The 25,569-nt window shown below is 34.7% G+C and overlaps 1 protein-coding gene across 10 annotated transcripts in view; it reads left to right on the top strand.

The window, feature by feature from the left end:
- Positions 1 to 25,569, top strand: part of SIPA1L1 (signal induced proliferation associated 1 like 1) — a 314,212-nt gene that overhangs the window by 104,966 nt on the left and 183,677 nt on the right. For all 10 annotated transcript variants that reach the window (XM_072629234.1, XM_072629230.1, XM_072629229.1 and 7 more), the window contains exon 4: positions 2,409 to 2,477. The gene's annotated coding sequence lies outside the window, so the exon portion shown is untranslated. The remainder of the gene's footprint in view (positions 1 to 2,408; positions 2,478 to 25,569) is intronic.

Raw genomic sequence — 25,569 nt, 5'->3', positions numbered from 1 at the left:
TAAAAAATTGAATGGAGAACTTGCATTTCGAGTACATTAGACCATCAATAAGAAAGGGATTATTCTTTCTGTAGCTAGTGATTTTTCCTTGTCATTGTCCTAATTAACTTTCCTCACAGAGATAGTTAATTCCCTCAATACTCCCTTGCTGTATGTAGACTTCTAAAAAACACTAAAAGATTTGATCCTGGAATAGATGAATTAAATGTTCGTATATTTTTTTAAAGATGAAATTTAAGAGAATTAGGGACAAAAATGTAGTGATTGTAGAGGTACACCATCATATGTAATTTTTGTCTTAGGGGATAGTGATAAAATGAAATGTCCTGCCTGTTAATTCAGGATTGTCTCTGGTTGATTGGAATGAATGATTGTGGTACCCTCTTCATGGTGCAAGGTGTTCCAAAAGTTACAGTGCTGTTTTAAGCTATTAAAGTTTTGGATATCTTATATTTAATATGCTTGTAAAAAGTAAAGTCAAAATGTAATTTTCCTCATTGAAGAGATTTGTTTAATGATCTTCCAGACTCCATTTCCAAGTACCTGTTACTTTTCTATTCAGGATATGGATATAGAAGCTACTGATAAAATGTGGGGTTTTTTTCCTACACCAGATTTCTCCATTCTACCACCTGCTGCTTTCATTTCTCTCCTGCATCAACTTCCCTTTAGTTTCATGTACTTTATTTGAACATAGCCTGTTTCCTTCAGTCCTACCTTAAAATTCTAATACAATACTAAGGATTGTTGCCTCAGCAGCTACTGGATTCAGCCCTTCCTTAAGTTTTAATCATGGTCTTCGTGAATAATTTGTCCCTCTGGTGTCTGGGGATGAGATTGGTGACTGCATTTCAAGTTTATCAGGTCTATTGAAAAAAAAAAAAGAGCCATATGTATTGGGTATATAATTTGGACAACCATATAATTGAATCTGTGGAATACCAAGGCTTTTAATAGTAGGGTTTTACTATACTGGCAGGGGATATGGAATGGGGACAAGTTTTATAGTTGTGGTCTGAATATTGTGATTACTCTTAATACTTTTTAAAGGGGTCTCATCAGTATATCATCTGCACAGATTATGACAATATTCTGGGTCAGACACCTTGCTTTTCCCTTTTCTGTGGTTCTTTGCATGTGATCTCTGTCAAATATCAACTTTAAATTTCAATTTTTTCCTTTTATTAAGACAGTTACTATTTTGAGATACTTTTGACTGCACAGATTCTTTGCTCAAGATTTTTAACATTCAACAAACTGTTGGGACCACATGTTATAGATGCTAGTTGATTGAAGAAATCACACAAGAGTGTGATTCTCAGTCTTTACTTAAATTTTCACAGTGACTCCTGTGCATTTACAGTTGTATCCTATATTCAGTATTATAAGTGATTCCAAATGGATTGTCTGGTTTCTCAGCTCAAAGATTTATTGTGAAATTGAAGTGTGATTTTTATACTCGTACAACAAAGAAGTTAGTTCCCTTTAATATTATTTAAATATGTTAATGCTATTCATAGTTTAGTTTCTTAATGCATTTTGGTTTCCACAACTTATGCTTTTTTTGTTTTTTTTTTAATGTACCTCCCTTTATATCCTGGATTCCTTAATTGAACAACAATCAGGTCTTATACGTTCTTGCCTTCTCCGTCTGTCCATTAATGTCTGGGAAAGATTCCAAATATTTCTACTTTGCAATGATTTTCCATATTCTTGTTACTGGAATTACTGGAAATATTAACACGTCAGTTTTTCTCAATCTTGCTTTCTTTGCACGATTTGGTATATTGTGGTGTTCTTTGTCCTGTCTGGAAGAAGACAGAATTTTTGGTTTTTCACTTTTGGGGTAAGGAAAATAGTTTCTTAAAGTATGTCAGAGTTTCTAACACAACTGCTTATTTATTGACTTAGATTTCTGCACTATACTAAATTTTGAGAACTGTCATAAAAAGGTAGTGTCAAATATTTGAAATAGATTTTTTTTTTGCTTCAGGATAATGCCTCATACTGCCAATTTAAGAGTTTGGACACTTTGTTTTAAATTGTATTTTATTGAATGTGCTGTTCTATAAGCAACTGCAAGAAGTCTCTTTAGGGAATCTCTTAAGAATTTTCTCCCTCCTGACAAATTTTTAGCAGCAACGTCAATTAATTTTGCATTCTTATACTAAAAGTCAAATTAAAAGCGGTCTTTTAAAAAAAAACACAGCAGCTAGGAAGTGTTCATTGTTCCATATTACTACTATGAACCTTTTCTGTTTCCAAATTTATTTACGTACTTTTGAGTTTGGGAAAAGGAAGGTTTGAAACTCATGGACACAAAGCTATCAAAGTGTATGTTTTATGTCAGGATTATTAATGATTATAATGACAATTCTTACGTATTATGTCTTGGACTTTCCCCACAGATTGTGTACTTGTAAGAAGGCTGTTGTTGTCTGTCTAGAGTTCTATGATCGTCATGCCATGAGCCCATAGTAAGTACTGAATTTTAATCTAATTCCCATGAGTACATTTGCAATGAAAAGCATTCTCCTTTAATTTAATGTTTAAAGATTTCTTGTTGGGGGCACTGCAAAAAGAAATGTAAAACCTTTTTTATTTCATTTCATTTCTTTTATTTTTTTCCGATTGGAAAAGGATCAGTTTGGTTATCTGCTGTAGAAGCCAGAATTTTCACGACTGATAGACCATAGTGCTGATTAAATTTACTGTCTATTAAATGGTGAATCGTTCAGGCTGTTCCTGGTAAATACTAATCTCCATTTTATTTTTAGCAAACCATCAGTTTTTCCTTGGGGAATGTGAGGTTAATTGTCAAAGCTAGCCAAAGTACTATTATTAAATCAAGTTGCCACAGCAGGTGTTGGATGGTATCCCCTTCAGGATTAACAGTTAGCAACTAGTGGTTTTATGTTTGAATATGTGAGAAGAAAGTACAATAGTCTTGAATTTTTTTCCTCTTTACGGGAAGTTTTGCCTTTCAGCTGACCCATTTGAATTGTGACCCTTTACAGTGTTCTCTTTACAGTAGTTGCTTTGTGGAAAGATGGGAATTTGGCTAGTAGTAGAGTTAACTGACACTAATACTATATGGTGCCACACTTCTTAAAACTTTGTTCAAAGTCATAAAAGAGTTTTGTATGATATGGTAGAATTTCTGGATCATTGAAGAAGACATTAGGTTCCTCTATCAAAAGATATAATACATCGTTAAGCTTCCTGGAGATCAGAAATAAAAAGTCTGATTTTTTTTTAAAGGTCATCAAGTTTGAAGTAATTTGGTTGAAAGGTTACTTTTTTTGGCTTTTCCATCCCGTCTTACTGTAATGTGACTAAGTTTCTTATTTTTATATCATTTGTTCTGTGAATCAGTCTGTGGGTTGAGAAAAAGGATATTACATGGTAATGAAATTGCCAGTTATTAGAAGTACTGTCTCTGGAAGTATTAGCCATTAGCAACTATATCAGATGGAACTATCTAGCGTGGGTGGCAGTTGACTAGACTTGGGAAGTGAGCTGCTCTTGCCAGGGACTCTCCAGAGTTTACTCTCCATTTGCTGTGTGAATGTTTGGCTGATCCTCAGGACCTTTGTTTGGATAGCAGATAAGTACTAATATTTCCTTTGGTCACAACACAGACACACACACACAGACACACACACACACACACACACACACACACACACGGCGGGGGATGGGGGAGAGCTGTTGAAGGAAAGAATGGGAAAAGAAATAAGCATTTATATAGTTAGTGCGAAACTGAGGCAAACAGTAGTTAAAGGACTTGCCAAGGGCCACATAGCAAGTAACAGGCTGGATTCAGGTTTTCCAGCTCCAGGACTAGTGCTCTGTGGCACCTATATATTTGACTCATATATATGTGTGTATCTCTTTCTGCGTATAAATAGATGCATACATATCAAAGTTATATATTTTTAGAATTATTACTATTTTTCTTCCCTTTGACCACTATTTCAGTTACAATTTTGATTTGACCCCTTTTTTGGTTTTTTAATCTCTTACTCGCCACTCAACTCTGGAACTTCCTACCTCCTTTGTGCTATATTCTCTTGTTGTAAAAAATATTTTAGAATTTTTGGGTTAATCAGAAAGTCAGCAGGATTTAAAATAGGGATCAGATTGTATCTGGCTGCCATGGTTCTTTCCACTGTATTTCCAAGGAGGAAGAAAGTGAGGAAGAAATGAATAGCAAGATAACCTTTACACTGCTTTGATTCTGATAGTGAGGGATTTTGCCTTTGGTCTTCATTCTGTACAGCTCAGCTTCTGAATTCAGCTATAAAACAGGGAAACAGAATTGTTATGAGGATCAGAGGAGATCAGTATAGTACCTGGCACATAGTTGGTACTGTTTAAATGACCTGACCCTTCCCTTCCCTTCCCCTTTTGCACCTATTTACATGATCTTGTCCTTTATTTTGAGAATGATAAAATACATTATTTTGTTTTTTTTTTTGTTTCAATCAGAACTGCTCAAATATTCCTTTATTTCTGTCCTTCATTTCCGCTTCCGCTTAGGAAAAAAAAAGCTTTATTATTTATCTAATAAGCCAAGTTTGAACCAGTATGATTCACCCTAGATAATTAGATACTGTTAATGCCTGGGTTTTCATAAATTATTTTGGCTATGTAATACCAAAACTTTGCACCTGATGAAGTGACTCTAACTCCAATTTAGATCATCTTCAAGATCATCTTCAAGGACTGTCTTGTTATAGTCTTTGTAATGAATTTTCTGGTTTTATGAAAATTTAATAATTATAAGAATACTTTCAACCACTTTAATTGTCAAAACTATATTAGCACTGCATCCCAATGTATAGGAACGAGTATGTACAAGATATGTCTGCATATGTATGTAGTATTCCTGCACTGTGTGTGTGTGTGTATACCATATGTATGTTTATGAAATTTATAGTGTTTCACATGACAGCATTCAAAATACTTTTAATATTGATTATGATGAGTATTTTAAATGAGTGATCCTAAGAATCATAATCATTTAGTTGACTAAATTCAGAGGTAGTAGTGACTTTTTTAAAAGTCAAGTAGTCTAATACTTTAAGAGAGAAACTGTTGAAAAATTTAAGTTAGAATAGTTTTGGTTGCCTTCTTTATTATTCTAAATTCAAGGAATTTAGATTCCTTACTATTCTTGTCTTTTTTAAAAATTCTCTTATTATTGTGGACATGATGAACACATATAAGGAAAGAAAAAAAGGGTTATACACAGAACAGCACATCTGTTATGTACTATATAACAAATTCACAAGTTTTAGAGAGAGGTAGGTGTGTGTGTGTGTGTGTGTGTGTGTGTGTGTCTGTCTGTCTGTCTGTCTGTCTGTCTGTCTGTCTCTCTGTCTGTCTCCATGTATCCTTGTGTAATAGACACTGGGTAAGTATCTTCAACTAGACCTTTGCAAAAAATAGAAAAATGTTCTTCACATTGACACTTACCTAGGCTATATGATTGCCTATGATATATGAGAAGTTGTAGCTCAAAGGCATTTCAGGGGGGACTAAGCTCCTACTTAGTCTGGGTAGGTTGCTTTCTGATGCTTTATCTTCATAAAGAAATACACAATAGCTTAGAGTAAGAGAAGCTGTAAAATGGTGTAGAAAGAGGGTAAGCCATGGAGTTAAGAAGGCCTAGACTTAAGACCTTTCACTAACACTGTGTCACTGTGTACAAATTACTTCTTACTGTCCCAGGCAGTTCTAGAAGACCATAATTAACAAACTAGCTCTTAGATAATCTCCATTCTGAGAGTTCCCCACAAATTGAACAATAGTCATTGGTTTCTTGACCCTGTCAACTCCCTTTGGAGTTGGAAACATTTGGAATAGTTTGGAAACATTTGAGCAATGGATAGATATTTACTAGATTTCTCTTTAAAATATTCAGGTATCTCAGATAAACTCATAGAGCATGCTAAATTAATCCATGATTGAATTATGTGGCTGATTTGCTGATATTATTGATTAAAGATGTTAGTCACTGTAATAGATACTCAGTCTTATCTGATGACCGCACCTCATATTCCCCAACCAAAATAAATTAAAAAATTTTTCATATCTTTATTTCTTTGGACCTCAAGTATTTATCCTAGAATATGGAAGAAACAGTTGTGTAACACTGAACAGGAAGTTATCTTCTATGGAATGAACTTTCATATATTCACTTGGAAAGTAGATTTCACTTCCTGGTGAGAGGGAAAAAAAATTTTTATGTCACAATTGAATTTTGAAAGAGAGCTTTCCTTTAGAACTTGTCATGATGTAATTGTCTTAACAGCTTTTATGTTTTTGTATTTCTAATTGAACTTCCTAGACAAATATTACAAAACCTGGGGCATTGTGTTTTTTTTTTGATCGTCCTTTGGGGAGAGGGATAGATGTAAAAGGCTATAGCTTGGCATGGTAGTTGATAGAGAGTTGACCTCAGTCAGACTTAGGAAGACCTTTATCCAAATCCTCCCAGTCACACATACTACCTGTCTAACTCTATGCAAGTTGTCACTTCTCAGTGGACCAGGCAGTTCCAAAACTACATTGCAGAGTATGTGATAATCTTTGGTGCTAGATCCAGCAGGAAGGAACTCTGTAGTTAGTCTTTGAAAATCATGACTTTCCTACGTGAGCACCTCATTACTTCATGAGAAGACCGAATGACCTTTGTAATTAGTAACTAACAGCTTTTAAATGTTAGAGCATGAAGGAAGTTGAGGATACCCGTTTATTCATCAGGCTAATTCATGAGCTTCTTTTAATCTTTCTTGAACAAGGTTTCATTTATCAGCCCTAACAGAGACAGCAAGGAATATACAGTGACTAAAATAACATCCCCTATATCTGCCTCCTACCCCAAACTCTTAAAGGCAGCATATTATAGTAGACAGTGCTGTTTTCAGAGCCAGGAAGCTTGGTGTTTATATTCCATTCTGACATGGTATGCGTGACTCTGGGTCACTCAAATAACCTCTCAGTACCCTAGCAAACCCTCTGAGGCTCTAAGGCTATATGTTTTAGAGAAGGTGCTGACCTGCATTGGAAAGGGAGAATTTCTTCATCTCTGAGTTTTCTGTACCAATGAGATCCTAGTTCTAGTCCTTTGGCCTTCTCTTCATTGGTGAAAAGAAATTATTGTTCTTGTGATTGAAGTTGCTTTTGAAATTTGAATGATTTTTTAAAAAAAGTCAACAAACTGACTTTGCTCTTTTTGTTTTTATGGAACGAGCTCTTCAGATTTGTTTTCTTTACAAGGACAAAGGGGCTTGGTGTGTTTGGTTATTTTGTTACCCTCAAAATGAAATAGAACACATCATAGGAGATTGGAAATTCACTTAACCCTCTGGGTCAGTCCATGTCTCAAATGTATAATTAGGCATTGTTTGCTATACCCTTGCTGACTTGAAAGTGCTGGATTATTCAACATTTAGCCAGGGCAAATGATTAAATCAAATCAAACCCTGGAATGCTATGTGGATCTTTTCTGCTTATTTCCTATTCTGACTGGGGGATTAAGAATGTAATTTTTTTTTTAAGTTTGATAGTCTTAGAAGAAAGAATAGTAAAACAAAATAATTTTTGAAATCATTGCATTTCTTTGTATATCTCTTGATAAAAATAAAATCAGGTGAGTAATACGATTGGCATTATTTCCCTATGATATTTCAGAACGTCAGCTACAATGTGCCATAGTTATATAGAGGACTGGTTTTGGAGACAGCAGGTTTGGATCCTAACTGACACATCCTTCTATTACCATGAATAAGTAACTTAACTTTTCAGCGGCCTAGATTATCCTGCAAGATGAACTGTAGATCTGTATATCTGCATTGGTACAAGGAGTTTCTACCTGGGAATTTCCCCACTCCAAAGAAATCATAGGTGTAGACCCCCATACTTACCCCTACAGCATGGTAACTGTATTATTTATGTATGCAGAGACACTGCATTGCTGGGAGACAAAGTGTTCATTAGACTATTAGTAATTAGGTAGGTTAGTGCAAAGACCATAATCAAAATCTTTTCAGCATGGTAGATCTTGTTAGAACTTTTGCTTCTCTGACATAATCTTTGAATACTCAGTGGCTACTTCACACTTAGGACAGATGAAACACTGGGCCTAGAGTCAGGAGGACCTGATTTCAAATTTGGCCTCTGACAGTTCCTAGCTATGTGATCTTGGGCAAGTCAGTTAATCCTCTTGGCCTCAGTTTTCTCATCTATAAAACAAGCTGGAGAAGGAAATGGCAAACCACTCCAGTATCTGTGCCAAGAAAACCCTAAACAGTGACAGGAAGAGTTGGACGGTTCTGAAACAACTGAACGTACATACTTCACACTTATAGTGAGATGGAAAAGAAATACAAATCAAACAATCCAGAGAATTTACTCCATACCATTTATTTTCATGAGGAACTTATATTTTAACATGAGAAATAATGGAAACTTATAGAGTCAACCTAACTGTATACTCACAGAAACATTAAAAGGAAAATTGAACTTATGGCCAGTGTTCTGAGGAGGTAATGATTTTGATTGTTTTTCTTTTTAAAATACATTTTTATTTATTTTGTAAAATATTACCCAATTACGCATAAAAATTTTAACATTCATTTAAAAAATTTTTGAGTTCCAGATTCTCTCCATGTTTTCTGTTTCTCCCTTTGAGAAGGCATCAATATGATATTGATTATATACGTAAAATCAGGAAAAACATTTCCATGGTGCAAAAGAAACACACAGAAAACCCCAACAAAACAAAACAATTTTTTAAAATGTGCTTCAATCTATACTCAAAAGTCCATTAGTTCTCTCTCTGAAGGTGTATAGCATCTTTTATCATGGGTTCTTTGGAAGTTTCTTAATCATTGCCTTGATAAGAGGAACTAACTTTCACAGTTGATTGTGCTTAAAATATTGCTATTACTTTGTAACATGGTCTTTTATACTACAGCTTGTTCAGTCAAAGGCATCCCCTTGATTTCCAATTCTTTGCTGCCACAAAAAAAGCTGTTATAAATACTTTTGTGCAAATAGTTTCTTTCCCCCTTTCTGTGATCTCTTTGAGATACAGAATCAGTAGTGGTATTGCTGGGGTTAAAGGGTATGCCCAGATTTTTAGCCTTTTGGGCATAGTTCCAAATTTAGTCAGTTTAGTTTAATCAGTCCACCAACAATGCATGTGTCCCAATTTTTCCACATCGCCTCTAGCATTTGTCATTTTTCTTTGTTGTCACGTTAGCTAGTCTGATAGGTGAGCTGGTTTCTCAGAGTTGTTTTAATTTGCATTTCCCTAATCTGTAATGATTTAGAGCATTTTTCGTGTGAGTATTGATAACTTCGATTTCTTCTTTTGAAAACTGCCTGTTTCATATCCTTTGACCATTTATCATTTGGGGAATGGCTCTTATTTTTATAAATTTGCTCAGTTCGCTATATATTTAAGAGAGGAGTCCTTTATCAGAGAAGCTACTATAAAAAACTTTCTCCCTAGTTTCCTGTTTTCCTTTTAATTTTGGCTGCATTAGTTTAGTTTACACAAAAGATTTTTAATTTCATATAATAAAAATTTATTTTATTTCCCGTGTTCTTCTCTGTATCTTCTTTGGTCATAAACTCTTCCCTTATCCATAGATCTGATAGGTGTATTTTTTCTATACTCCCCTAATTTACTCATGATGTTACCCTTTATGTCTAAATCATTGTCCATTTTGATTATATTTTCGTATGCTGTGTAAGATGTTGGTCTTTGCCTAGTTTTTCCCATACAGCTTTCAAGGTTTCCTGGCAGTTTTTGCCAGATGATGAGTTCTTATCCCCAAAGCTTTGTTCTTTGGGTTTATCAAACACTAAATTAGTATGATAATTTACTATTGTGTATTGTGTACCTACTGATCCTCCACCACTCTGTTACTTAGCCAGTACCAGATTGTTTTCATGTGTACTGCTTTGTAACATAATTTGAAATCTGATGCTGCCTATTTATACTTTTTTGTGGATGGACAATAAATCAGCCTCATAAATGAACAGAAGGAAACTGGACTGGATTTCTTTGGGGAAATTGTATGGTACTTATTTTCAAATAAAATTTTATTTTTATCTTTTGTTTTAGCATTGCTTAAAGTTTCCTCTATCTTTTTTCCCTCACCCCATTCTTCTTTTCTAACAGTATAATTTTTTTAAAAAGAGCAATAAAATATTATATTATATATGATACTTCATATCCATTTCCCAATAGATCATCATGTACTTAGTTTTTAATTCTTTGCTATCATACAAAGTGCTGCCATAGATATTTTGATGCATATTTTGATGCATATGATGCATATGCATATTTCATCTTATCAGTGAACTCGTTAGAGAATAAGGCTAGTAATAGAATCTCTGGATCAAAATAGAGAGCATTCTAATTATTTTATTTGCATAATTCCAGATTGTTTTCCAAAATGATTATGCTGATTCATAACTGCACCAATAATACACTTGTATTCCTATCTTCCCATTACCCTTCCATCTTTGATTATTAACTTCTTTTGTCACCTTTGCGGTTTTGTTGAGTTTAACTTGAAGCCTCAGGACTGTTTTGATTTGCATTTCTCTCTTGATTAGTGATTTGGAATATTGTTTCGTATGGTTGTTAGTGGTTTGCAGTTCTTTTGAGAACTGTTCTTTATCTTTTGACTTTTAGTCATATGTATGTGTTTGCATATGCATTTTTTGAGGGGACAATGGGGTTTTAAGTGATTCACATAGCTAGTAAGTAAAGCTGGAGTTTAACTCAGCTTCTTCTGAATTCACTGCTGATGCTTTAGTAGGTATTCTATTCTTTTTTTATACATCTGGCATACCAAGATGTATAAATTATCTGAGAAATTTGGTACAAAGATTTTTTTTTCCTCTTAATTGAGATCTGGTTTCAGGTTTACCTAGATAAGGACATTCTCTTACTGTTACAAATGTTACTTAGCTGCAGGAAAACTCTTGAAGGAACTTTCTTTTTCCCAGGACACACTCATGTGAGACTAAGAATAGGGGAAAAGTGGAAGTTGTCTCTAGCAGCTGGCATCAGTGGCGGAACTAGTACTTTCACCCTTCTATGTGTGGGAGAGGTTACATGGGAGTCAATCAAAAGCTTCTTTTTGCACATCTTTTAGCGTAGAATCTGTAGAAAAGGGGTAGGGCACATGCCACCAGAAGGAACCCCACTGAGTTCTTTACTATGACACGTGATACCACAAGAGGCCTAACTTCTACACATTCCCTAGTAGGGATGGCCTTTCTAGACATGTAGGTGGAAGATAAATTTCTGGAACTAAATATTTTGTCCTTTTTGGTATTTTTGTAGTTTTGTTATTCCTGAGCATATATGTATTTTTTAAACAATGCTGTCTTAGAGGCTCAAAATGACCTAGTATGCCACAACCCTGCTAGTGTTCATCATGTGCCTTTTTTTGTTTTTATCCTTGATAGTACTGTTTTTGGTTAGTGGTGATACATTTCATCCACTTTACCAATGATGGCTCCTAAGATTTCTTGTCATAAAGCCCTGATGATATAAATAGAATGAATGGTGAATGCTTTGTCCTACATGCTTTCTCCCAAGTAAAGAGTTGTTAAAATGGTTTTAAAGAAAGTCTGCATTTTGTGGTGTCCCACAGTTTTTGAGTAGTTACCCATAATCATTTTAGCATGAAAGTATATTGGAAGTCCCATCCATGGAGGAAATGTAGACTTAATATTTTGCAAAATTGATTCTTTTTTAAGAAAAAGAAACATTTTCCCTTTTACTGCTTCTCTCTTCCAAAAGAGTGTTCTGATGTAACAGATAAATATGGTTATTTAAAAGAAATGCATACATTGGCCGTATCTGAAAATGAATGTATCATTCCACACCTTTAGTTCAGCAGAGAGAAAAGAAGCATGCTTTACCATTTGTCTGCTGAAGGACCTAATTGTTCACTGTAAAGACTGAAGTTCTGAAGTCTGTCAGTGTTGTTTTCCTTTGTATTATTGTTATCTGTCCACATTCTTCTGGTTCTGCTTGTTTCACTTGGCCATCATAGAGATATGCACAGAAGGTTTTTTCCAGATGTCCTGGCACAGCCCTGCGGGCATGTGTTCCCTTTGGACTTCCCCCTTCGCTCAGAGAAAGTAAATAGCTTTTCAGTAGAACTGCAGGATATGTCTACACAACTCATATGTGTGCTTATGCACTGATCTTTACAAGTTTCTCCGAACTTTCTGCGTGCATAATTTCTGAAGTTGAAAAAATATTAGATCACATAGACATATGATAGTTTGTTTAGTCATTTCTCTAATTCATGACACCCAGTAAGATGAGTATAACCTAAGTAGGAAGGCTCCCTGATGAAGAAGCAGAGCACACTATGTGCCAGGATGATCAAACCACTGCCTCCTCTCCTCAGACCCATATGAGAAAGCCCAGAGGCCCTATTCCAGAGCCATTAGAGTAAGAGTGCTTTTCCAGCCACTTCTTGGCCTGGTACTAATGGAGGCATTATTCTGGAGAGGTCCCTTGTAGAGAAGGGGTCTGTCATCCCAGATACAACCACCAACTGGTGACCAATATAGTACCATCAAGGGCAGATCAGCTTAAGAGTCTCTAGGGCTTTTCGTGACCCCAGACAGCCAGCTTTGTTTCCAACCCTTTCCCAAAGCTATATCCAGGGAAACCACTCTTGTGGAGGTAGAATTGGACAGCTTCCCCTCCAGTTGTTTCAACAGCCTCTGAAGGCCCATGAAAGCAAACTCATACCCACAAAGTCCTTGGTGTTGTTGAATGCCTCAACATCAGAAAGGGATTATAGGTTTTTGTCTTTTTTTTTAAATGGAAATGATGCTCCACTCTACTAGCATTTATTAAGCATCTACTATGTATATACACTGTGGTAAGCAGTGATACAAAGAAACAACCCTTCCTGCCCAGAAACGCAGAGAAGATGCATTGCTTGTTGTACCCTAAGAATTTCTGGGCCTTTATATTTGACTTAACATATTTACAGCCTGTGTTTTTTTCCCTCTTAGAATTTAGAATGTGAGTTTTTTGAGGAGAGTTACTATCTTGAATTTCTATTTGCATTTCCATTGCTTGGCATAGTGTTAAGTATCTAATAAATAATTTTGCATCTGTTCATTCAACCACTTTGTTTCAACCACTTTTCTACTACAAAAGTATTGCTACTGTTGCCACTGTAAATTATTTTTGTTCATATGAAGTGTTGTCCTGTCTCATTCTGCTTTTGATTTGTCAGTGTCATACTGATATAACTTGGTTAAGTGTATGTACAATTCAGTAAATTTTTTGGACATGATTTCATTTTGTTTCTTAAAGTAAGTGATTAAGTCACTTCTCAGCTCCCCCAGCCATTTCATTAATGTACTTTAACAACACCGGCCATTTTCATCATTTTTATTTTTGTCACTTTGCTGGGTTTGATGTGAAAAATAAAAAAAATAATTTTTTTTTTTTTGCTTTTTATTAGTGATTTGGAATTGATAATTTCTTCTAAAACCTTTTCACCTCTTTTGTCCACTTATCCCTCAGAGAATGTGTCATTCTTTTGTTTGCTTCATTTTTTTAAGGTATGTTGGCTGTCAGACTCTTGTCAACAATATTTGCTATAAAGCTTTTTCCCTAATTGTTTTTCTCAAAGTCTAGCAGCATTGATTCTGTTCATGCAAAATCTTTAAAATTTTATGTAATAGAAATGGTCTGTTTTATCTTCTGTGATCCTATCTATTCTTTATTTAGTTAAGTATTTTCCCCTTAATTATAATTGTACACAATACATAAAAAGGATTTTCAAAGGAATTCTTTTAAGAATGGCTGATGTTAATATTAATGAAAAACAGTTTTTAAAAAGAATCTTTAGTTCTGTAACAAAAGTCTTGGATTTTAAAACTTTTAAAGCTCATTTGAATTATTTTGGGAAATCAGAACTTAATCTCTGAATTATTTTATGACTTTAATTTACTTGGAAGATGTTTAGTTATTTAAAGATTGTAATATTTGAGTGTATTCTTAAATTTAAATTTTAAAATGTTATTTTTATACTTTGCCAAATATCTTGAAAATATAAAATACGAATATAAATATATCATATATGATATATATGATATATTTATATTATATATATATTTATAATATGTATTATATATAAATATAAAGTATGTGCATATGGAGCAGCTGTAATAGATAATGAATGATAGTTTAGCAGATTCTTTAGAGCTCTAGGTCTTTCACAGTGCTTTGAATATAATAGAAACTTAAATATTTGCTGAATTGAGTTTTTTTCAGTGTAATCTCTCTTATTAATGTTCAGCAATGCTGGATTGCAGTGTTTTTAACAATCTTTTTTTATCCTTTCATTGATGTCTTTATTAAGCATTTGTATTTTTTGTAATACTGACTTTTTTTTAATGAAATTTACCTTATGTATGTAAAAGAAGGTAACATCAAATAGTCACATTGAACCTTTTACCATCAGTTTAATAGGTTTAAGGTAGAAAAAACCTCAGAAGTCATCTAATTCAATATTTCTCTTTTGTATAAACTGTGGTTCATAGTGTTTAAGTGATTTATCTAAGATCCCAAATAATAAGTGATAGAACTAAGATACAAATCCAGAGCCTCTGACTCTAAATCCATCACCATTTCTGTTGTATCACAGTATCATGTCTTCTATTTGTATATTTGTAACTTATGTTTTTAAAATACTTAAAAAAACAGTTATTAGATTCTTTTGTTGAATTGTTTATTTTTTGATGCTTTGTAACTGCTGTAGTGTCTTCTGACAGCCTGATTCAGGCTTAAATTTGATGGTCCCAAGTAATAGAATCCTTACATAATTGAATTTCTTCTTGAAACTATCGACTAGTGCTGTATTTCTTCCATTTCTTTCCAGTCCCTCACTTGTGTTCCTTTCAGTATACTCCCCAGCCATTCCTTTTTCTTACATCTGGTGAGCTCTCTAAAGGGTACTGACTAGGTAGCCCAGTGAATAGAGGAAGGAATTTGGAGTTAGTAATACCTGAATTCAAATGGTGCCTCAGACACTTAACTTATTGTGTGACCCTGGGCAACATTAACCTCTCAGCCTCAGTTTTCCCATCTATAAAATAGATAGTGATAATACTTCAAAGAGCTGTTTTGAGGATCAAATAATTTAGCATATGCCTTACAGCATTATATAAGACAGGGATTACTACACTAATAATGAAGGAAATCATCTCAGTTTAGCAAAACTTTTAACAAAACATCACATTGTTCTTGTTTGGAAGATGGAAATATGTGGACTAGGTGATAATGTAGTTGACTAAGTATTTCAGTATTTGAATCAGATGGATTCAAATTAGTTGGATAGCTAAATTGTTAATAGTTTAGTATAAATGTGGTAGAAGTCTGGTGGAGGACTGATTGCCCCAGGGATTTGTTTTTGGTCCTGTGCTGTTTAAAATTTTTATCATTGACTTGGGTAAAGGTCTAGATGCCATTCTTATCAAATCTGCCGAGGACAACTCTGTGACTGATAAGATGTTGACAGCATCCAAAAAGATCTTGGTCAGCTAGAATATTAAGCTGAATTTAATAGATGATTAATTTCAATAGGAATAAATGTAGTCTTAAACCTCAGTTCACCTGAAAAAACATCTTGGAGCATTAGATTACGCTCAGAATAAATTGTCAGTGCCAGTCGGTCACCAACTAGCATTTTAGTGCTTACTAGGTGCCAGACCTTGTGCTAATTGCTGAGAATACAAATACAAGCAGAAAGCCTGCTCTCAAGGAGTTTATATTCTAATGAGGGAGATAACAAAATGAAGCTGAAAATGGGGTGGGAAAGGGAAGGAGATGGCACAAGGGCATGGCAGAAAAATTCCAGAGTCAAGAGCCTAGAGATAAATGAAGACATGACAAGCCTTGGCCTTCTCTTTAAAATGGAGGTTCTAGTAGCAACTGACCAAGCATAGGAAGAGGCCTCAGGGCAGGAAGGTATGAAGTCCAGGGATGGTTTAAACTTTCAGGGCAAAGAGATTTCTGGGATGTTGGTAGAGAAGGTCTGGGAGACTCAGAAGTGCAGCCTGGAGCATATGGTGTGACCTACCACAAAGCTTATGTGATTCTGGTCTATGTTAAAAGAGGCTTTGCTTCAAAGAATAGTGAGGTGATAGTCCCACTATACTCTACCCTTATCAAGCCTCATCTCTTTTATTGTGTTTTTTTCTGGTCACCACAGTTTAAGAAAAAAATTGAGAACCTGGAGAGTGACTGGAGGAATGTAAACAAGGTTACTGAGCGAATAGCCTTGAGTCCATGTCATATGATGATCAGTTGAAGTAACTTCTCATGTTTAGGCTGGAGAAAACAAGACAAGAGTCACAGAGGCAAGGTTACTATCCTTCAGTGTTTGAAAGGCTGTTCTATGAAGGAGGGATTAGACTTGTTCTCTTTGGCCCTTGACCAACTGATGGAAGTTGTAAAGATACAAATTTAGTCCTGATGTCAGGAAAACCTTCCTAACAATTAGATCTGTCCAGGCAGGGCATGGACTATTTCTAGAGGAAGGGAATCTCATGTGATTGGAGGTCCTATAAAAGAGGCTGTTTGTTTGTTGCAGTGGTGATTACTTTCCTGTATAAGTTTGAGTAGATGGCCATTACACTCTCACATTCTATGATTCTGTGGAAAATATTATTCTGTATAGAATTATAGGGGCTTAAAAAACCAGTTTAATGAAATATCCCATTTTCAGTACTTTGATACTTGAACTGACACATGATTTCATCCACCTGTGAGCTGTCTGTAATGGTGACTGTAGCTACCAATCTACACTTACGCTGTGCCATCCCTGCCTCTGCCCTTTTAAGTCCACAGTAGAAGAGATTTTCCTTTGGGTCATTTACATTTCAGATACACCAATAACACACTTGGGTTTTCCATCTGTTGTCCTTTCCTCTTGTTACATAATTGAATCACCTCCTCTTCTGATCCAATCTTTTATAGTACTTTTTGTCGTCTAGCCTCCTTATGCCATCTGTCTCACTGCTGCCCTTTGCTTGACCCACAGTTTTGATTCTTTAGAGACCGTAGCATGTGATTTATAGTGAAACATTGAATTAGCAGAGGAATGTTGGTGTCAAAAGATCCGTGTGTGTGTGTGTGTGTGTGTGTATGTGTATGTATGTAGGTATGTGTGTGTCAGAGAGAGAGAGACTCTGTGTGTATATGTATGCAGGATATAGGCATCAGTGGACTAACTAAATTGATTTCCTACCTAAATACTTGTCATAGTGTGGGCAAGAAGCATTTTTAATTTGCTTAGTTTATTCTTTGTGCAAAGTTTTTCACTTGAGGCATCATACTGAGAATGGTATTTACTATTTTTGAGATTGATGCCATCAGCATTATATAATCTGAATAGGGGAGCATCTGAAACACCTCGCCATTTGGCCTCTCCACTGGACATCTTTTGTGACAGTAGCAGTAACTTTTTGGCAAATTTCTCTTTTATTCCTCCTTTCTTGATAATCAGTAGTTAGAAGATTATTGAATAAAATTGGTTCTTTATATCTAACAACAAGCCACAGAAATGAAAACTATTCTTTGGAAAGCTGGTTGTGAACCCAACTGAATCTTCCAGAACATTTATGGATGGAATAAATGAAGAAAATAAATAGAAGAAAAATGGAACACATCTAGCAAAGTTTCTATAGTGGTATCTTTTCCCTGCATTTGAACTGTCACATCTCATTCTTTTATTCCTATATGAGACATATAATAGCATTTAAGAAAATGAAGTCATTAAATGTAGCTGGACCAGACCAAGTACACCTAGAAGAAATCCTCAATGGAAGCAACAAGTTTCAAAAGTATTGATGGATCAGCTTTTGAGGGCTCAGTGCAGAGAGTGAGAGTGCTAGGCCTGTAGGTAGGAAGACCTTAGTTAAAATCTAGCCTCAGAAACTAGCTACGTGACCCTGGGCAAGTCAGTTAGCCTATTTGCCTCAGTTTCCCCTTCTCTAAAATGTGGATAATAATAGCACCTGTCTCCTTTGGCTGTTGTGAGGATGAAATGAGATAATTGTAAAGTTCTTAGCACATTGCCTGCCACAAAGTAAGTGCTATATAAATATTAGATATTTTGTATTTTAATTCCCAGAAATTAGAATAACACTCTATCAGTATTTTAAGTGCTTAATGTTTTTTCATTCATCCTTTCATTTATACTATGTGCTAGTCTATTGGAATTTTGGATACTAAGACTATAATACAATTATCTCTCCTGTCAAGGTTCTTGAGAGGGATATTGGATTTATTTAGCTAAATTGAGGAGGAATGGAGGGCTGACTAGTGGGGAGATCCAGAAAGGCTTTGAATAGGAGGTGTCAGCTGAGCTGAGTGTTGGAAGCTAGAAATACTAAAAAGTGGAGTTAAGAAGAGAATGTACTTGTGGCATGAAGGACAGCCTGTAGACTGAGTCATGGAGGTAGGGCATGGAATGTTGAGTTTGAATTTTTGAGGCTAGCTTGTATGCAATATAAAGTGTGTGAAAGAGCATTGTGTAATCAATATGGGAAAGTGGAAGGAAGCTCACTTGGGCCAAGCTGAAGAGTTTGTATTTTATCCTTGAAGCAGTAGGGAGCTACTGGAGCTTTGTGAGCAGATGACTAATCTAGTCAGATGTGTCTTAGAAAGGTAATTTGTTAGTGATTTGGAGTGACATTGGAGATGAGAGAAACTTGGGACAAGTGCACACAATTAGGAGGCAATTGCAGTAGTGCAGGTGAGAGCTGAAGAGAAGGGGACAGATGAAAGTTAGCGTGGATGTAGACTCAGCAAGACTGACGTCTTGCTTGGAGACTGACAGTTTGTTAGACTTCTTATGTTAGACTTCTCATTTGGTGAGTTAAGAACTACAGATTCTGAAGAGAAATAGGAATAAATATTATTATTATTTCTCTCCCACACACCAAAAACCTAGCTTAATTGTTAGAAAATGTAATTTTTGGTAGTTGGAATTTATATTAAATCAGCTATACTTCCTCTACTAAATACTGTGTAATCTCAGTAAATGAAATAAAGTTATCTCACATTTGGAAACTGGCCAAACAAATGTCTGCATTTTCAGTGACTGTTCATCACAATTGCTTTCTTGCATTTCATAATCAACCTGTTCAGGCAGTAATAGGGAATGCTAAAAATATCATGTCAGGGAGAGTTGACATTTCTTGTAGTCAGCTTGTAGTTTACATGAGCAAACCTTTCTGAATTGTTTCAGAACTGTAATCACTAGCTGTCAGAATCTTATTCCTTTTGAGGAGAAGAGAATGACTGATTCTTACATATACCATTTAAAGAGCCTTATTAGAGACTTATTAGAGACAATTCTTAGCACGTTGTTTGTTTTCTTCCCCCTCTTTCATTGTACATTTGAATAGCAAGTTAGAGGTAAGCAAACTTGGGCACAGAAGTTAAATGACTTACCTAGGATCATACAACTGAAAACTAGATGACAAGGAAGTAATTGTCACACTCTCTACGAGGCAAGTAAATTCTGTTAGTAGCAATTACTAAATATTATTGCCAGTCATACTTGGGTATAGCTAAGGTTTTTAAGTACTTAATAATTTTGACTCACCTTCATTTAAAAAGTTAATTTTTAATCAGTAATTTTTGGATACTGTCCTTCATTTCTTGGGGTTTGGTTTCTCAGTAGGGTGGCAGAGTATCTGGTGAAAAAATGACTAGAAGTGTTCTACACACAGTGCTCCAGTGTGTTTTGTCATCTTTTCTGGAGAGAAGTCTAGTCATTCTAAGTAATGATCAGTTTCATTTTTTAATATCCTTTCTATTATATGTCTATAATATGTTTGTATTTTCTTGGTTCTTCATACTTCATTTTGCAAGAATTTGTATAGTTTTTTTAGTGCTGCTTACTATTCTTCATATTCATTGTTTTTCATGGTACAGCAATAGACTGTTAGATATTCTTGTACCACAATTTCTTTTTCTGTTTTCTAATAGGTGGGCATTTATTTGTTTCCATTTCTTTGCTACCACAATAAATGTTGCTAAAAATATTTTAGTTGTACATCCATTTCTAGAGATAACCACTCAAGTGAACTTCCGTTAGTTTATTTACAAGAAAGTAAGTTATTTTCAGAAATAGGAAATAGCTGGGACCTTGTAAACTTCTTCTTATAAATTTGAACTGTATTGACATATTTTAAACATTCAGAGGACATTTTGTCACTTGCTAGTAATTTACCACTTGTTCACTGAATATACAGTCAATAATGTTTTTCATTTTTGTCTTTTATATCTCTTGTACCTAGAACATAATAAATACTTCTTAAATGTGTATATGTGAGTAACTATATGCACATATGTGCATATCTGTATGTATATGTGCATATATAGAGAGTATCTCTGTGTGAGTGTGAGAGACAGATAGACAGACAGACAGACAAAGGAAGAGAGAGAGAGGATCTTTATTAAACATTAATTGTATATCTTCTATGGCAGCTAGGTGGGGTCAAAAAGACATGAGTTCAAATTCCTCTTTAGACACATGCCAGCTCTGTGACAAATTATATAACCTTTATATAAATTGCAGTTACCAAAAATTACATATTCTAACAAGCTAGGTTTTTGGTGTGTGTGGGAAATAATGATATTATTATTTAAATTAAATTTAGCCTCAGTTTCTGCATCTGTAAAATTATGATAATAATAGCACCTACTTTACAGGATTTTTGTAAGGATCACACTAGATGATATATGTAAAATGCTTTGAAAACCATCAAGAGCTCTGTGAATATTAGCGGTGATGATGATGCTCTTGACTCTTTTAGTATACCAATCAAAAAATATAGAAATACTTTACTATATAGTATTCACTCATTGGCAACTTATGAGGAACACAAATGAGAATTAGAATTAAGAAGTAAGCACAAAAGCAGCAGTGTTTTAAACTAGACCATCTGGTATTTGTTTAAAAAACTAGATGGATCATTAAGAACTTACTAGACAATGGAGAATCAGAAACAGTGGGACTCAACTGAATGTTCAATAAACTGGAAAACATAAATTACTTTTTAAAGAACTCCCCATTTGATTAAAAAGAAACTGCTGGGAAAACTGGAAAGCAGTATGTCAGAAACTAGCTTTAGAGCAACACTTTTATATCATATTCTATAATTCATTTTAAATGAATTATTTCATATCTTTAATATTAAGATCATACCACAAAAAAAATTAGAAGAGATAACAAATCAGATACCATTTATAGTCATGGGTTGGAGGTATATTCTTAACCAAGCAAGGGAGAGAGGCAGTTTTGAAAGATAACTTTGAGGATATGAAATGGAAAATCTTTCATGCAAATAAAATTAATGTACCTTGAATATGAAGGGAAGTGATTAAATGAGGGGAAATTTATCAGATATCCCTGATAAGGGGTTTGGCATTCAAAATATATGTTATTAATGGATTGTAAAACCAAAAGCTATTTTCTGCTAAGTGGTCAAATGATTTGAGCAAACAGTTCTCAAAAGAACAATTGCAAACTATTAACAATATGGAAGAATGCCTCAAATCATTAATAATGAGAGAAATTCAAATCAGCACACCCCTGAACTTTTACTTTAGAGTTTGACAAAGATGACAAAAGATGAAAATAAGTCAGTGTTACATGAATTGTGGGAAGATTGGAATACAAAAAATAAGATAAAAATATCAGATACTCCCCCGTAAACATAATATCTGTGCACCAAGCTTTTTATATAAAGTTATTATAGAAAAGCTCCCACATGTTCACTTTGAAACTTTTAACTGTTCTTCAGTGCCATGCAAGTAAGTTTGATTATTGGGCTACCCAAAGCATAGGTTTTTAGGGAGGTCATTTAAGATTTTTGAACAGAAGTTGATATAAAGAAAGTAAATGAGTTGATATGCTGGATGGTTTGGAGGAGAGTGAGAATTAAGGCAAGAAGATAAGTTAGCGTTATAATCTAGTCATGAGATGGTTAAAGTTCTTCAGTAGGAATGGAAAAGTGCACGATCATTTCACATTACAAATGAAAACCTAAAGGCCAAGTAAATATGGAAATGAAAGACAATGACCTAGAATCAAATAGAATCACTTTTTTTATATTTAGAAAGCAATGCATATCTTTTTTTAAAGACCTTTGAGGGGTTAAAATCATGTACATTACTCATGTTTTAACTAAATATATGAAAATTCATTGAAATCTTAATAATTTTGTGATAATTCAAAAGTGATTCCTGCAATTGCTGAATAAATCAAGTGTGTGAGTGAATACAATTGTGCCTTGAAAAGTGACAGATGTGAAGAATACAAATCAAGTATTTGATTCCTCCAAGCTAAACTCCACTCCCTAAAGATTCTTCTCCAGCAAGGTTTCTTCAATGCTTATGCTTAAGACCATATAAAACTGCTAATTTATATTCAACTTTCAGTGAGTACAGTAGATTCTTGTGTATTCTGTTATCTTTTAGAAATAAGATGAAATCCCATGTGCTGCCAGTTGAAGTATTTGGAAGCACAAGGACTTTTTTGTTGTTCAGTCATTCTGTCCTGTCTGATTTTATGTGATTGAGTTTTCTTAGCAAAGATACTGGAGTGATTTGCTGGTTTTACTGATGAGGAACTGAGGCAAGTATGTGTTAACTAACTTTCCTAGGGTTACACAGCTGTTGTCTGAAGCTGAATTTGAACTCAGATCATCCTGACTCCAGACTCATTACTCTATCCACTTCACAACCCAGGTGCTGTTTTTTTTGTTGTTGTTTTTTTATTGTGGATCATCAAGAATAACTTTGTATGTCGTAGTGAAGTCTGTTTCTTCTCAAGCTCCAGTTTGCCTTTTCCCTTCCCGTTATAGAATGCTAGTGAAGAACTTCTATTAGCAGGAATGAGGAGTATGATTTCCTGAATGCTAAAAGGAGGAACCTCTTAAAAGTATTTATTTAGACTGAAATACATTTAAAGGGAACTATGGATGTTCTTAATTTCCACTTAAAAATAAGGACCTAATTAAGTCTGAGTGTAAAAGATTCCTTGTCCTCCAAGGCAACATGGTGTAGTGCGTAGGGAATCTGGAAGACGCATTCAAGTCCCACCTTCGACATATGTTGACAGTAAGACCCTGTGTGAGTAATTTAACTTCATAGTGCACCAGCCAGCTCTCTCAGATTATAAGTTGCAAAGCCAATATATATCATTTGAGCCATTATTGACACCAGTAAAAGCACAAGTCAGTCCCTTTCCCCTCCCCACCCCCTAAGAATTCGGGTCTTAGTGTTTTCGATATTTCTATACTAGTCATACTTCTTATGTTGCATCATCATGTCTGCAGACTTCCATATTAGAAATATGTCTTCAATGTAAGGGAGGACTTAAATGAGTCTGTTTGTTCTAATGACATCATTCACTATATTTCCAAGATTTAATAAATCATGAGCTGACTTGGAAGATTTTGTGATCATCTTGTATCACTAATATATTTAGTATGATAAGCATTTTTCCTTTTATGTTTCTAAATTAAAAGCATGTTCATTATAGATTGCATTTATTAATCTAAATATATCAGAAGATAAAATGAGTAGGTTATAGGTTAAATGTAACTAATAAAAGACTAGAATTTTAAAATCCACAGTCTAAAAAAGTCAAGAAAATTGGATGTTCACTATCAAAATGAAGTTTAAAAAATAAAATGGAATAGGTATAATTGATGTAATAGAAGTAGAAAATTATCAGATTATAATGTAAAAGTTGTGAGCACCTAAGCCTCTGTCCTTTTTTTCTTAACCCTTTGGCTTCTTTTCAGTTTTTTTTGCCCCTTTTCCTCTTATTCTTTGTCATTTCACAGTAAGACCTTTGATACTGATATTTCTGACAGGTAACTACTTTGTTTCAAGTAATGTGCTTAGTTTTACCCATGCTGCCTAATACTTCCCACACTGAGAGACAAAGGAATACGCTTTGTTCTCTGCCAGTCTAGTTGATTGTAGGTCCTCAGTCCCCAGAACAGCTCCAGCGCTCCTGGATTGCAACACCTCGTTGTAACCAGGAAGGTGAGAGCAGAGGGCTTAGCGTATCTTGGAGCGGGGAGGTTATTTTGAAAGAATGGGTATAGACAATTTGTAGACACTTAGTGAGAGAAACAGCAGAAATTTGTTTATTATGTAGAATATTTTGTGGAACTTGCCAAAAAACTTAGGTATAAGAACCCGAAGAAGAGATAAGAGAAAATTGGGTTAGCCTAGAGATGATTTGGAGCATCATCATTCTTTATAACTTTGTGTAATGGCAAATGCTAGATTTGGAGTCAAGAGCACTTAGGTCTGAGTCTCTTCTCTTCTATTTAATTATGTTTGTGATTCTGGCTGTCACTTTGGCCCTGAGCTCCAGTTTCCCCCTCTGTAAAATGGGGATAATAAGGATATCTATCTCTTATGTGCTCTAATTGCGCTCTTAGGATTGTTGTGAGGTTCAAATGAAATCATTTATATATAATACTTTGCTGTATGTCAGCATGCAATATATTATTATTGGACTAGTTGACCTCTGACACACCTTCCATCAGATAGCTACCTATCCAACTTCTGTATAGAATAGTCCATTTTAAATGACCTAACAGCAGTTCTAAGTAAATCAGGGAGAGAACCTCTTGTCAATTCTTTCTTCAAGGCTGTTCTAATAGTTTCCAACAAGATGGGTTGGTGTCTGCTACCTACATGTAAGTATAGATTGACAGGGAATGGACACGACTCAGAACTCCTGATTATGCTTTGCAGAAATTAGGGGAGCTTTGCAGGATAGATAGTTCCACAACCTTTCCTACTTACTCTTTCCCTGCTTACCCCCATTTCTATCGACTTTGCTAGGGAGGGTTGTCATTAGTACTGTGAATATTCAAAACCACAAACTTTTGATCAGTGAATAGGAGAACTTCTTGTATAATGATTTGAAATAGAATTTAATTAAATTCATAATAGGGGGCATTCATTTTTACTCAGTGAGCTTATTAAAAGTTGCCAAAATATGAAGAATACTATTATAGTCAAGTAGGAACTCCAGAGGAAATGTCTTGGTCTTTAGTTACCTGCGTTTAAAATAATTGACATTATACCCTTTGACCTAGCAATACTAGATCTGTATCCCAAAAGAGATAAAGAAACCAAAAAGGGAAATGACCTATATATACAAAAATATTTGTAGCAGCTCTTTTCTGGGGGTAAAGAATTAGAAATTGAGGGGATGCCAATCAGTCTGGGAAGGGTTAAACAAGTTATGACATATGATTATGATGGAATACTGTTGTACTATAAGAAATGATGAGTAGGATGCTCTCAGAAAAACCTGGAAAGACTTTCATGGGCTGATGCAAACTGAAATATACTATGTACAAAATAACAGCAATATTGTAGGATGATTAGCTGTGAATGACTTAACTATTCTCAGAAATACAACTATCCAATACAACTCTGAA

Source organism: Notamacropus eugenii, chromosome 1, assembly GCF_028372415.1.
Source record: "Notamacropus eugenii isolate mMacEug1 chromosome 1, mMacEug1.pri_v2, whole genome shotgun sequence".
In the NCBI taxonomy this organism is placed as follows: domain Eukaryota; kingdom Metazoa; phylum Chordata; class Mammalia; order Diprotodontia; family Macropodidae; genus Notamacropus; species Notamacropus eugenii.
Note: the sequence above shows the minus strand (reverse complement) of the source record. Positions and strands in the feature narration are given on the sequence as shown.